Below are 11,725 nucleotides of genomic sequence, written 5' to 3' on the forward strand. Positions count from 1 at the left end.
CCAGGTTGCCCAGAGAGGTGGTGGATGCCCCATCCCTGGAAACATTCCAGGTCAGGCTGGACGGGGCTCTGAGCAACCTGATCTAGTGGAAGATGTCCCTGCCCACGGCAGGGGAGTTGGACTAGATGAGCTTTAGAGGTCCCTTCCAACCCAAACTATTCTATGAGTCTATGATTCTAAAATCTACACTCTATTTCTTAACCCCCTTTGTGATTCTTAGGAAGAGAGGAAGACAGCCTGCACCCATGGCGCATCCAAGATGCATACCCACCTCTTTTCTCTCCTGGCCTCTTCCACCAGAGTAGTCCTGGGCAGAAGTACCCTTGGGGTGGCAGAAAGGATTGTCTCTGCTCTAGGAGCCCAAAGCAAGGTATCACGTTGCTGTCCCATCGCTGTCCCCATCAGAGCCAGCACCTGGCTGGGCAGAGACTCTTTCCAGGGCTGGTTCCACCATACAGCAAAGACACTGAGAATATCCCCTATCCCTCACACCCTTGACTCTGTTCGCATGCTTACAATGTGTGAAGGTCATAGGAACGCTCCCATGCATGGGCACGTTTGCTTTCAGCATGGGAGCTCTGGGCAGCAGGGATGCTAAGGGCTAATAGCATACCCCGAGCTGTTTGCTGCATCCGCATTCCTCTGTTATAGATAAAGCCCAGCATCTTGGCTCAAGTCCTAGAACCAGGGGCCTCAACAGCCAACGCACTCATGGCATCAGCTTGGCATCAGCCATATTTACATTTTCTGACAGGAGCATTGCTCTTGCAGACCTGCAGCAACAGAGATGCTGTGTCCTCTCTAAAGAAGCAAATTTCAGCCTTTATTTTGCCCTTCTCATCACAGAATTATAGAATCATGGAATGGTTTGGGTTGGAAGGGAACTTTAAAGATCATCTAGTCCAACCCCTCTGCCATGGGCAGGGACATCTTGCGCTAGATCAGGTTGGTCAAAGCCCCGTCCAACCTGACCTTGAACACTTCCAGTGACGGGGCATCCACAATTTCTCTGGGCAACCTGTTCTTCCAGTGACGGCATCCACAATTTCTCTGGGCAACCTGTTCCAGTGTCTCACCACCCTTATCATAAATAATTGCCTCCTTATGTCTAATTCAAATCTACTCCCCAGACTCTAACCTGAATCTTCCTTAGCTGCAGCCTGAGCAGGTGACTCCTTGTCCTTACCCCCACAGATGCGGTGACAAGGTCACGAAATTAATGACTGACAGGCAACGATGCTGCATATCAACTATGTTTGAACTGCTGAGCCCCTGCTGAAGGCTGGTTCCCTTGTCAACCACCTTCCAGCACCAGGCACAGCCTGGGACGCAGCAGATGATAGCATTTTTATCAGCTTTGCAAGACATTAACTGTGGGACCTGCTCTTCTCCCAGGCACTTGCTACGTGCCACAGGTTGAGCAGGGAGCAGACAGCATGCACAGAAAACAAAGGAGATGCTCTGTTGGGAGGAGATAAGGACAGAATTTGCCCCATTGCTAGATAAATAGTGCTGGCAAGAGGCAGAGCTTCTGCCAGCCCCGGTCTCTTTGGACTAGGACAGGCAGAAGTGAGGCTCAGAGCGGACTTGGGGTCTGGTTAGGGTGGCAGCCTGCAGATCGATCTCCTTCACAGCCACCGCAGCAAAGCGGTACTGCCAAAGCACCGGACTGCCAAGGGGGATGTCAGGGCAACATGGTTTACTGCTGTCTGTTCAGAAGTTGCATGCATTCACAGGGGAAAAGAGGTGATTAGATACCACTTATTTCTATAAATATTGATACCTCTTCTAGCCTTGAGATAACTCAGTCAGGAAGGCATGCCACGGCACCTCCTCGTGGTGATGGGTACCAACTCTGCTGCCAGGAGGAGGGTCCAGTGTTAGCACCATCAGGGATACCAGTCATTGCAAAATACAAAGCACAGCAAGTCTCTGGGCATTCCCGAAGCAAAAACCTGGAGATCTAGTGTGTGTGTCTGCAGATCACTTTGTCAGGCAGTGCCTGCAGATCTCCTGTGACACCTAAATTGACATGAGTCAGCTAGATTTCCAGAGAAGTAACATAGCCACCAAATTCATCCACGCAAAGAAATGGGACTTCACCAGAGAGGAAGAAAGCATCCATCATGGCTAAAGGCAATGGCACTGGGAAATGAAGGTGACCACCCACACTCTTTCTGCCCTGATGTCAAGCAAAAGCCTTTTCCTCCTGGTGTATCTTGTCCAGAAGGACTGATTTTGCTGGGAACAGAGAATGAGTTGCAATTAAGATTCAGCCCCTGGCTCAGGTTAGCCCCTTTCTGGCAGAAAAGTGTAGGTGAGCACGAGTGTGAATTCCTCTAAAACCAGCTTAGATGCTCAGGTCATTCAATAGATCCTTGATGGGGCACGACTGTCTGGCTCGGGCTCTGAAGGCTCCAGGCCCAAGGTTCAGAGGCATCTTTTTAAAGAATTCATATATACAAGAAGAGCACAAGGTCAAGACTAGGCTGATCACTGGATGCGCTCAGCAGGATCACAGCCGGTGACTCAAAAATCCCTGCTAGACCTCTGTAGTCCCTGTTTGGAAGAAGGCACCATGACAAGGTGGATGGAGCAGAAAGCTAATCGTCTGCAGCAAGGGAGAATTATCTGCTGTAATGACATCTTTCAAATCAATAGGCCTGGATAACTCACCGCCAGGAGCCACTGAGAAATGACCCGAAAAGCCATTAACATTAAATCTAACAAGTCTTGGGGAACCTCAGGGAAGAGTAATGGGCTGGCACCGGGCCTGGCTCACAGCAGCATGAGCAGAGGAGAAGGGGATGACCAGAAGGGTGAGCGCCATCAGTTCTTAGCAAAACAATAGAGAAGTTAATTTGGGATTTTATCAACGAGTTTGTAATCTGGACAAATGCACATATGTCTGTAAACACAGTCAGATGGCAAAGCAGAAAACCTTCATCAGCGTTCATCACATTTCAGCCTCTGAGCCTCTGCTGATAAAGGCAGCTGTAGTGGTTTAATACATCGCAGTTGCTCCAAGGCATTCTGCTCTTTTTCCTTCTAAACTGTGTTAGAACAGATTAAGAAAACATGCGTTAAATGGTGTCAGAACTGGCCCCCTGACAGATCTTGAAACGTGGCTGTAAAGGGATGGAGTTATAACCCTTTTCTTACCAGAGATGGCTTAATGCAGACAGCAGTGGGGAAAAAAAAAAATGAAGCAGGTCCAGGCATGGAGGATTAAAGGGCTCAAAGCCCAGAGGCAGGCTCAGGAAGATGGGCTGGGGAGGAGGCACTAGAAGGAGGTGCAGAAGGACTTTAAGGGGACTGAGAAGCGGACAGGGTTTGTGGGAGCAGTTCAAAGGTCTGTGGGATGGGAAACGTACTGGGCTGATACATAGGTGCATCCACGGAAGGAGAGAGAGTCAAAGGAGTGTCGACCTGGAGGGCAAATACCCCATCAGAGTCCACCTAAAGGGTGAGAGACTGCCTTGATCTCCGGTGAGTTGGGGATGGGTGAAAGCCAGCCAAGCTGATGTGCCAGAAGAGGCCCACAAAGGTCTTGGGCATCCAAACTGAGGAAAGGTCCCGCAGAAGGGACACCTTCTTGCCTCAGTAGACAGTAGGCTAGGGCTGCTAGGAGGCGACGGGTCAGTTCTGCTGGCCACACGCCAGAGGCTGGGAACTAACAGAGGGCCAGGGATTAGATGCACAACCTGTCAACGTAAAGGTTCAGGAACATAACCTTCTTCATCAAAGAGAAGGCTGAGAGGGATCATTACATATGGGTATTTACATAGGGGAAAGCTGTCTGATAGCGAGGCAGAGAAGGGGAGGTTCTTCAGCAATGCTGATAAGGGGAATAAGAAGACGTGATGGGTGGAAGATAGCACTAGATTAATTCAACCTTTGAAGTGGACACCAACTCACTGCTATGAAGGTAATTAAATATTGGAACAGCTTATCAGGGAGGCTGCCAAGTCACCACTGCTTCTTATGTGGAAAAACCTTATAAAGATTAGGTATGTATGAAAGGGGATGCTCTAATCCAACTTCTGGGAAAAATCTATTTTCTGTATACAGAAGGTCAGATAAGATGATCCTCGTGGTGCCTTTTGACCGCGCGCTCTGTGAATTTAGGAAGCATAAACTCCCCTGTGTAAGGATCCATCTTCATCTGGTATATGACATGTCAGGCAAATCAAGGGGAAATGCGTAATACAGGCTGAGATCCCAGCTCAAGAGCATGCGGCCAATGCTGGGAAGAGAGCTCAGAAATTCCTGGCTTTTATCCCATTAGCCTACTGGAAGATAGATAAGCCTCCACATTGCTTCAAACCTCATATGAATCACAGAACTACTTAGAGGTTTTTGGTTTTGCCTGGTATTTATATTGCAACAGCAATAAAGAGACGCAGTCTGACTGTGCTAAATCGATAGGGGATGGAAAGGTGTCCTCTGCCCCAACAAGGTTTAAAATCTTGCTGAGGACACGAGGCAAGCAAGAAAGGACTCACCTGCCGCTCAGCAGCGGCAGCCTGCAAACACAGTCCTCCAGCAACTCAATGGGATCATGCAACTCATTCCTCCGTGCCAGAAACAGGAGGAAGAAAAGCAGGCAAACCTTGGAAGGGCAGATAAACAGAGTGGTTGTGATGGAGAAAGGGGTGCAAGTCCCAACGGGATGTGGCCAAAGCCAGGATCTATCCAAACAAGGCAAACTTCTGGATGGTGTCATCTCCAGGGAAGAGAACGGCCAAGAACCACCAAGAATAAGGGCTGGGAGTCATCCAGCCACATGGAGAAGTGCCAAAATATGCCAGATGGAGCAACTCTTGAAAGCGCCCGTTTCTCCCTGCTGACTTTAAAGGGAGCCAGGGGTGATTGGCCCAGATGGAGGCATTAACGCTTGAGACATCGGAAGTCAGGTGAGATGAACTCCAAAGAGCCAGAGGAGGCCCAGACTGAAACGGTCACAGCAGCGAGATATTTCTCCAAGGCAAAGGGCTCTCTCTGACTCAGTTTCTCAGCTGTGAAAAAGGACTTTCAATGTAATCTGTCTAGAATAGTCTACAACTCATCTAATGAGAAAAGGGAGTTTCAGAGGGACCGAAACTGCCTGTGAAGCCAGGTTGCTGTGTGGCCTTGTATGTTGGCCGGGGAGGATTTTTGAGCATCAAAAATCCCATTCCAGCAGTGTCAGAAATGAAGTGTAACCAAAAGTCCAGACTGGTGTTTTCCTTTGTTTTTTTTTTAGTTCTTCTTTTATGATGTAACCCAAAGGGGGCAAAAAAAGAAGATAAAGAAAAAGAAAAAAAGGTCAAACTAAGACATGCTAAGTAATCCAGAATAAAAATGAAATGTTTCATTATGGACAGGAAGGGAACACTGAGCATTAAGCCACAATGAAGTCACTTTAGGTGGTTTTTATTATTTGGTGGGTTTTTTTAATCATCTCGCTGAAACCCCCTTGGAAGACCCCTTCTGCTTCAAACAGAACTGATTCTTTTTTATCTTCTTGATTTCGGTCACTGAACCACAAAATCCAATTTCAGGTCAGGTCTCTCGGAGAGCCCTGGGTATTGGTGATACGGAGGCCCCTGTTCACTGCGCAGCCCTGTGCAGGCAGGAGCAGAGAGAAGACGGAGCCGTCCTAGTGAACACACATGCACTTACACACTGCGGGATCATGTCTGCAAGGATGGGGGCATGCAGGGTTTCCATCTCTCCTTCTTCCTCTGCTGCCTCAGGTCCCTGCTCCCAATGGGAAGAGGATCCTTTCAACCCTCTCCCGCGCGACGCTGCATGGATCCTGCCTCCTCCCATGGGCTGAACCTACTGCAGGGTCACCCTGCTGCCTACGGGGCCTGATCCAGCTCTGCAGTGACGGGGCAAAAGGGATCCTGCAAATGTTGAGGGGCGACCATGCCACATCGCCAAGGGGTGGGCCTGGTGGGAGGGACAAATAAAAACGTCTACTGGCCAGATCAAAAGTCCCCCTCAGTGTCCCAGGAAATGCCTGAGAAGGGGGTGAGCACAGGAGCTGTTTCCCAGAGTGATTTCCTCAACTCCAGCCACATCCCTGGAACCTCAAGAAGCTCCTAAGCTGTGGGTGGTTTCTAGCAGCCCTCAATGGATTTCTCTTCATGAACCTGACCGGTCTCCCTTCGAACCTGTGTGACTTTCTCACGCTGCCATGGTTCTGCAGCAAGGAATTAGTCATTGCATGAAGAACCACCTTTTTATTAGAGAGAGAAAGAAAGAAAGAGTGGGAGAAAGAAACAACGAAGAGAGAGGGAGGGAAGGGAAGGGAAGGGAAGGGAAGGGAAGGGAGGGGAAGGGGAGGGAGCAGGGTCACCCTGCTGCCTACGGGGCCTGATCCAGCTCTGCAGTGACGGGGCAAAAGGGATCCTGCAAATGTTGAGGGGCGACCATGCCACATCGCCAAGGGGTGGGCCTGGTGGGAGGGACAAATAAAAACGTCTACTGGCCAGATCAAAAGTCCCCCTCAGTGTCCCAGGAAATGCCTGAGAAGGGGGTGAGCACAGGAGCTGTTTCCCAGAGTGATTTCCTCAACTCCAGCCACATCCCTGGAACCTCAAGAAGCTCCTAAGCTGTGGGTGGTTTCTAGCAGCCCTCAATGGATTTCTCTTCATGAACCTGACCGGTCTCCCTTCGAACCTGTGTGACTTTCTCACGCTGCCATGGTTCTGCAGCAAGGAATTAGTCATTGCATGAAGAACCACCTTTTTATTAGAGAGAAGACAGAAAGAAAGAGGGGAGAAAGAAACAACGAAGAGAGAGGGAGGGAAGGGAAGGGAAGGGAAGGGAAGGGAAGGGAAGGGAAGGAGAAAAAAACCTAGCCTAAAGCACCGCCCCTGTAACTCCCTCTCCATCCAGGGCTTTCTGCCACAGCAGAGATGGAATTACAGCTCTGGAGGAAACTCAATCAAATAATGATTACCCTTTGGATTTAATTAGCACAGAGCTGAGGCAGTGTCGAACAAGCATGTCTGCGCATCAAAACATTCCTCGTGGCGCCGGGGAGCTCAGACCCAAACTGCTCGGGCCTGCCAGGTGCAAACCAGGCATGGAGGGCAGAGACCTGGCTGTTTGGTCCCTGCCCGTGGTGCCAAGCCAGGCCGGGGCACGTGCCCCAGCAAGGACATGGGGCTGGGGATGGTCCTTCAACCCTCAGATGGGTCCATGGCTGGAGGACCAAGGCTGATCCTCCAGGAGAACTTTGTCATGCTGTGCACTGCACAAACCTATCAAGGGAGACGTCCCCCATCCCAAAAGAGAGGTGGTGATGGAGGGAAGATCACCTTATCATGGGGCTTCATGTCCTCTGTCTTACAAGGCACAGCCCTCTTTCCCCAGGGGGAGACAATTTTTCTCCCCACGCCAAAAAGCCACCAGTTATTGACACTTCACAGTGAATTGGGATGAAGTAGGGAGGTATTTCCATGCTTGAGACATGGGAGAACCAGACCCGAGACATCCAACCTTCTCCGGCAACCAAGTGGGGAAAGGGCAAAGGGGCTGGGAGGGCTGGGAGAAAGCCCCAGACACGGAGCAAGGCTGTGATGGAGGCTCAGGAGGCAATCACGAAGTCCACCTCCTGTCTGAGGGTCCCTCTGTGTTTGCAGAAAAACACTACTAGGAAAGCTGATTTCCCCCTTCTTTTGGCCACAGGCACTTTGTTTCTGGTGCGGGACAAGACCTCAAGTGAAGAGTGCTCAAGGAGGCTGTGAAGCCCAGCATGCCCAGGGAGTCCACAAAAGCAGTTATCCCCAGGTGCTTGACTCCCCATGTTCCCCAAAGCCAGTGTCATTCCATTCTTTTGACTGATGGGGAAACTGAGGCAGAAAGCAGAGAGCTAGGATCATAATGTACCCATAACACCTCCCACAACACAAGGCAGCAGCAGGAATAAGTTCCTGCCCGTTCATTCCCAATGGACACCCTGCAAGACCAATCCTGTAATTATAAGGGCCAGTAATGGAAAGAATGTTGGAGGTGAGTAAATTAAGGCAGGCTTCATTTGCAGGCAGAAAAAAGACACTCGGAGGAAATGGCAGGTCTTGGGTTTCTAAGCTAGGCTGCTGAGACCAAGAAGAGAGACACAACTCTTTTAATTTTAATTAACTCTTTTAATTTTAAAAGATTTCATGCTAATAGCTATACTTACACCAAGAGCTTCTGCTCAGCCACAGTCAGGGAGCTTTTAGAAAGTGCTCCTTTCGTACCCACGGAACAGGAGCTCAAAACTGATGTGAGACCAGAACTTGATCACTTCTGTCTTGATTTTCTGTCCAGTCCCTTTACGCTCCTCTTCTTTATCACACTTACATTTATCCTGCATGTGTTTGACTTTTATCCTGCAGGTATTTGCGATGATCTGGGGGACGGCAGCAGCGTGCGAGCACCGTCCCCTAAATCACGAAGCTCCCCGCTCACTCTTCCATCACCTGGACACATTTGTTAACAGCTTGGCAGGGAAATTGCTGTACAAATTACGCTGCTTAGCTGCATGTGCAGCTTTTGAGATCCTCACACCATGATCACAATGCCAAAATCCACGGGACCCAGAAGCCGCTTCTTCATCTCTCTCCCCACAAGGATTTTCCTGGGATTACCCAGAAAAGGAACGAGTTGGTTCTTACAGCTGGTTAACAGAGGGCTCGCAGTAACAAGATGCACACTGTATTACGTTTAAATGAATAACATTGTTGGCTACAGGGTCTGCTGAGTGCTGCCAGATCTCAGATGGCGTATAGCTGTTGTCTTAGGAAAGAGCATTAAAACTGATTGAAAAAATTACAGCTAATTGCACTGTCATGACATTAGCACTGTAGTTTCCAAACACTTGCAACAAAAGACTATTGTCACTTCTGGCAGCTCCCAGCATCCTCACGCAGGGCTGAAATTTTCAAATTCTCCCATTTAATGGGGATCTACGGAGTGTTTTCCACAGCCTGACTGTTCTGCTGGCTCGAAATAGCCCGTGTCCAAGTGTGATTCGCTGTTTTGTGTTCCTGGGAAGGCATGCAGCCTTACAAGTGGGAAGACAGCCACGCAGCTCCAAGCGTCTTAAATGGGCCAAAATTATTGCCTTTTTGGTGAGTGGGAAGCTAAGAGATTAAGGAACTCACTCTATCATCCTCTCTCCTGCATGGCCAAGAATTGAACCAGCATCTACTAACCCCCTCCCTACACAGCTGGTTTTTGCTCTGTCCCACAGTCTGTAAGCAGAGGACTTGGGGCTGGAGCTGTTTCTCTAGTATCAGCCATGAGATGGATTTTATTCCTTTAAAATAAATAGCTGCCTGCTTTATTTTCCAGCTTGCCATGCTCCCCCTTTTGCAATAAATAGGATTCCACCCTGGAGAACGGGGGACCTCAATGTGCCGCTCCTAATTAGAAAGGTGTTCAGGAGAAAAGAAGAAGGAATAAATAACCTCCTCATAAATCATTTGCAATGAAAGGGGAGGGGAGGCTAATGATTTTAAATGGATACTTTGGCAATTCCTTTAATGAGAAGGAGCAGGTAATTACGTTGACCTTGGAGATCGCGTTATTCTCCTTGGGCCGGAGGAGAGAAATGATGAAGGATTGCCTAGTGCTAGCTAAGCAAGGGGTGATGTTACAGAAGACTGGCACAGTCAATAGCTAACCAGGGAACGGGGCATTTGCTATGTTGTCTCACTCCTTTCCTACCTCCTAAGTGTTTGTTCTTGTGCCTGGTTTTCCTTGTCTTTTGTTTTTTGGGTAGGTTAGGGCCCTCAGGTTTGATTACTCGTTCCTTCTTGTGGAAGCAAATGCAATGGAGTGGAGGTTGGGTTCTGAGTTGTCTTCGCGTCCAGAATTTTATCCAGAAGCCAATGGGCTTCAATGAGACCTGCACAACCCAGAGCAACAGAAATTATGCCACCAAACCAAGCTGCTCCTAGAAAGCAGCCTTCCACCACCCCAAAAAAGGGGGGAAAACTGCATTTTCCCAATGGAGCAGAGAAGTCCTCCAGGTTCGCCTCTGAGCCTGATCCAGTACCATCATGTAATCCCAGAGCTGTGCAGGGGTCTTTCTGATTTAGAGCCACTATGAAACTCTGACTTCTTTGAGAAGACACCCTGCTATGACTACTGAGGGTCTCTATGCCATGAGAGAGCTGAGCACATTGGGTCAAAAATAGAGACAGCTCAGGAGCCAGGACAAGATACAGGGGCAGGAGGTGGGGAATTGTTTTATCCCATGTAGACATCTCCATTCAAGCTAGCAGCCCAGACTCAACAGAGGGGAACAGGCACTGCTGTGTACGAATCAGCTCGTCCTGGCGTGAAGATCTGAAGCAGGGCAGATGAATCACACCATGGAAGCGCCTATTTCCCTCCGATGACTATTAAGGAAGCCCATGGTGACCAGCTCCATGATGATCCAAAGAGGTGAAGCAAGTCCCACTGTGGGGCTGTTCAGAGAAACGATTTCTTCCATCTCTGCCCCTAGCACTCAAAATTTCAGAGCAAGCACAAGAAGAAATTACTCCCATTTTCCTTCTGATTCCACTTAATTTCTGGACCTTTCTTAGTTCTACCTGGTTTTCCCCAGTGGAACAAAGGTGCAGGCAAAGATGGGAATGGAAATAAAGCTATCAACCGAACCAATCTCTCTTCTCCCTCATTTCTCATTTTGCCAATGGCCACCAAAGGTGTGAGGCTGGAGAGAGAACAATTTAGGAACTGAAGCGAAGCTGTGCAGAGTCTCACTGTATGATTGCCTCTTTCGGAGACTGATGGTTTGGGCAGACACTGTCAGCCACGTGTTTCAATGGTTAGGACTGAAATTCTCCTCCAGAAGAGCCATTTGACAGCTTGTCACACTGAAGTTTCACTCTTTCGCATATCACCTGGCAAAGGAGACAGACTTCAGCATCATCTGTCACCTCTGTTCATTAAAATATCATCCAGACAAATGAGTTGTAATAGCTGGGCAGCAGTAAGGTGGCCCAGTAAAAGGCTAAGGCTCTGATGGAAGCAGTATCTGCTACAAGAAAATAGGGCAGGGTCACATACGAGCTTGAATGCCAGGTACACTTGAGATATAAGAAAGTCTGATGTTAAAGGTGTGCGAGAACAGGTAGATCCTTGCTCTTCTGCCATTTATTTTCCCCCAGGTTGCCCCATTTGTGCCACAGAGACTTTCTAAAGAAAAATCCAGTCCAAGCCATTACAGTGAGATGCTATGACCGTCCGGTCCAACATCTGAGCTTTGTCTAAATTTGCCACGCTGACCCCTCATATCTCCATCCAAATAAATTAATTCCTTGCCTGGCAACATCCCAGTGGGAACAACTGCTGGCTCTAAATAAAGCCCAAAGGAAGTTTGTTAAGAACTGGAAAGGGAAGGTTAAATGAAACTAAGCCATCTGAAGCTTGTGAAGGCGATTGGGGGTTTGGTGGGCCAAGGAGCTGCTGTTCTGCATTGTGGGTGGAAGAGAGGACTTGGGAACGCGCGCGTTCCAGCTTTCTCCTTCCCTTTCATTCACACCAACCAAAGCTCAGAGGTCTCGCTCAGGGAAGACTCCTGCTGCCAGATGTCAAAATACTGAACTGATCAGTGAAGACCGAGTAAGACCGTGCCTAAAGCCTTGTCCAAAATATGGTCTCTGCCAGGCCTGGGGAAGAAAGGGGGGGGGGGGGGCAGAAAAAGGGTGATGAGATAAACAATAGGAGCCGGGAG

Source organism: Aptenodytes forsteri, unplaced genomic scaffold (assembly GCF_000699145.1).
Source record: "Aptenodytes forsteri isolate BGI_AS27 unplaced genomic scaffold, ASM69914v1 Scaffold231, whole genome shotgun sequence".
Classification (NCBI taxonomy): Eukaryota; Metazoa; Chordata; class Aves; order Sphenisciformes; family Spheniscidae; genus Aptenodytes; species Aptenodytes forsteri.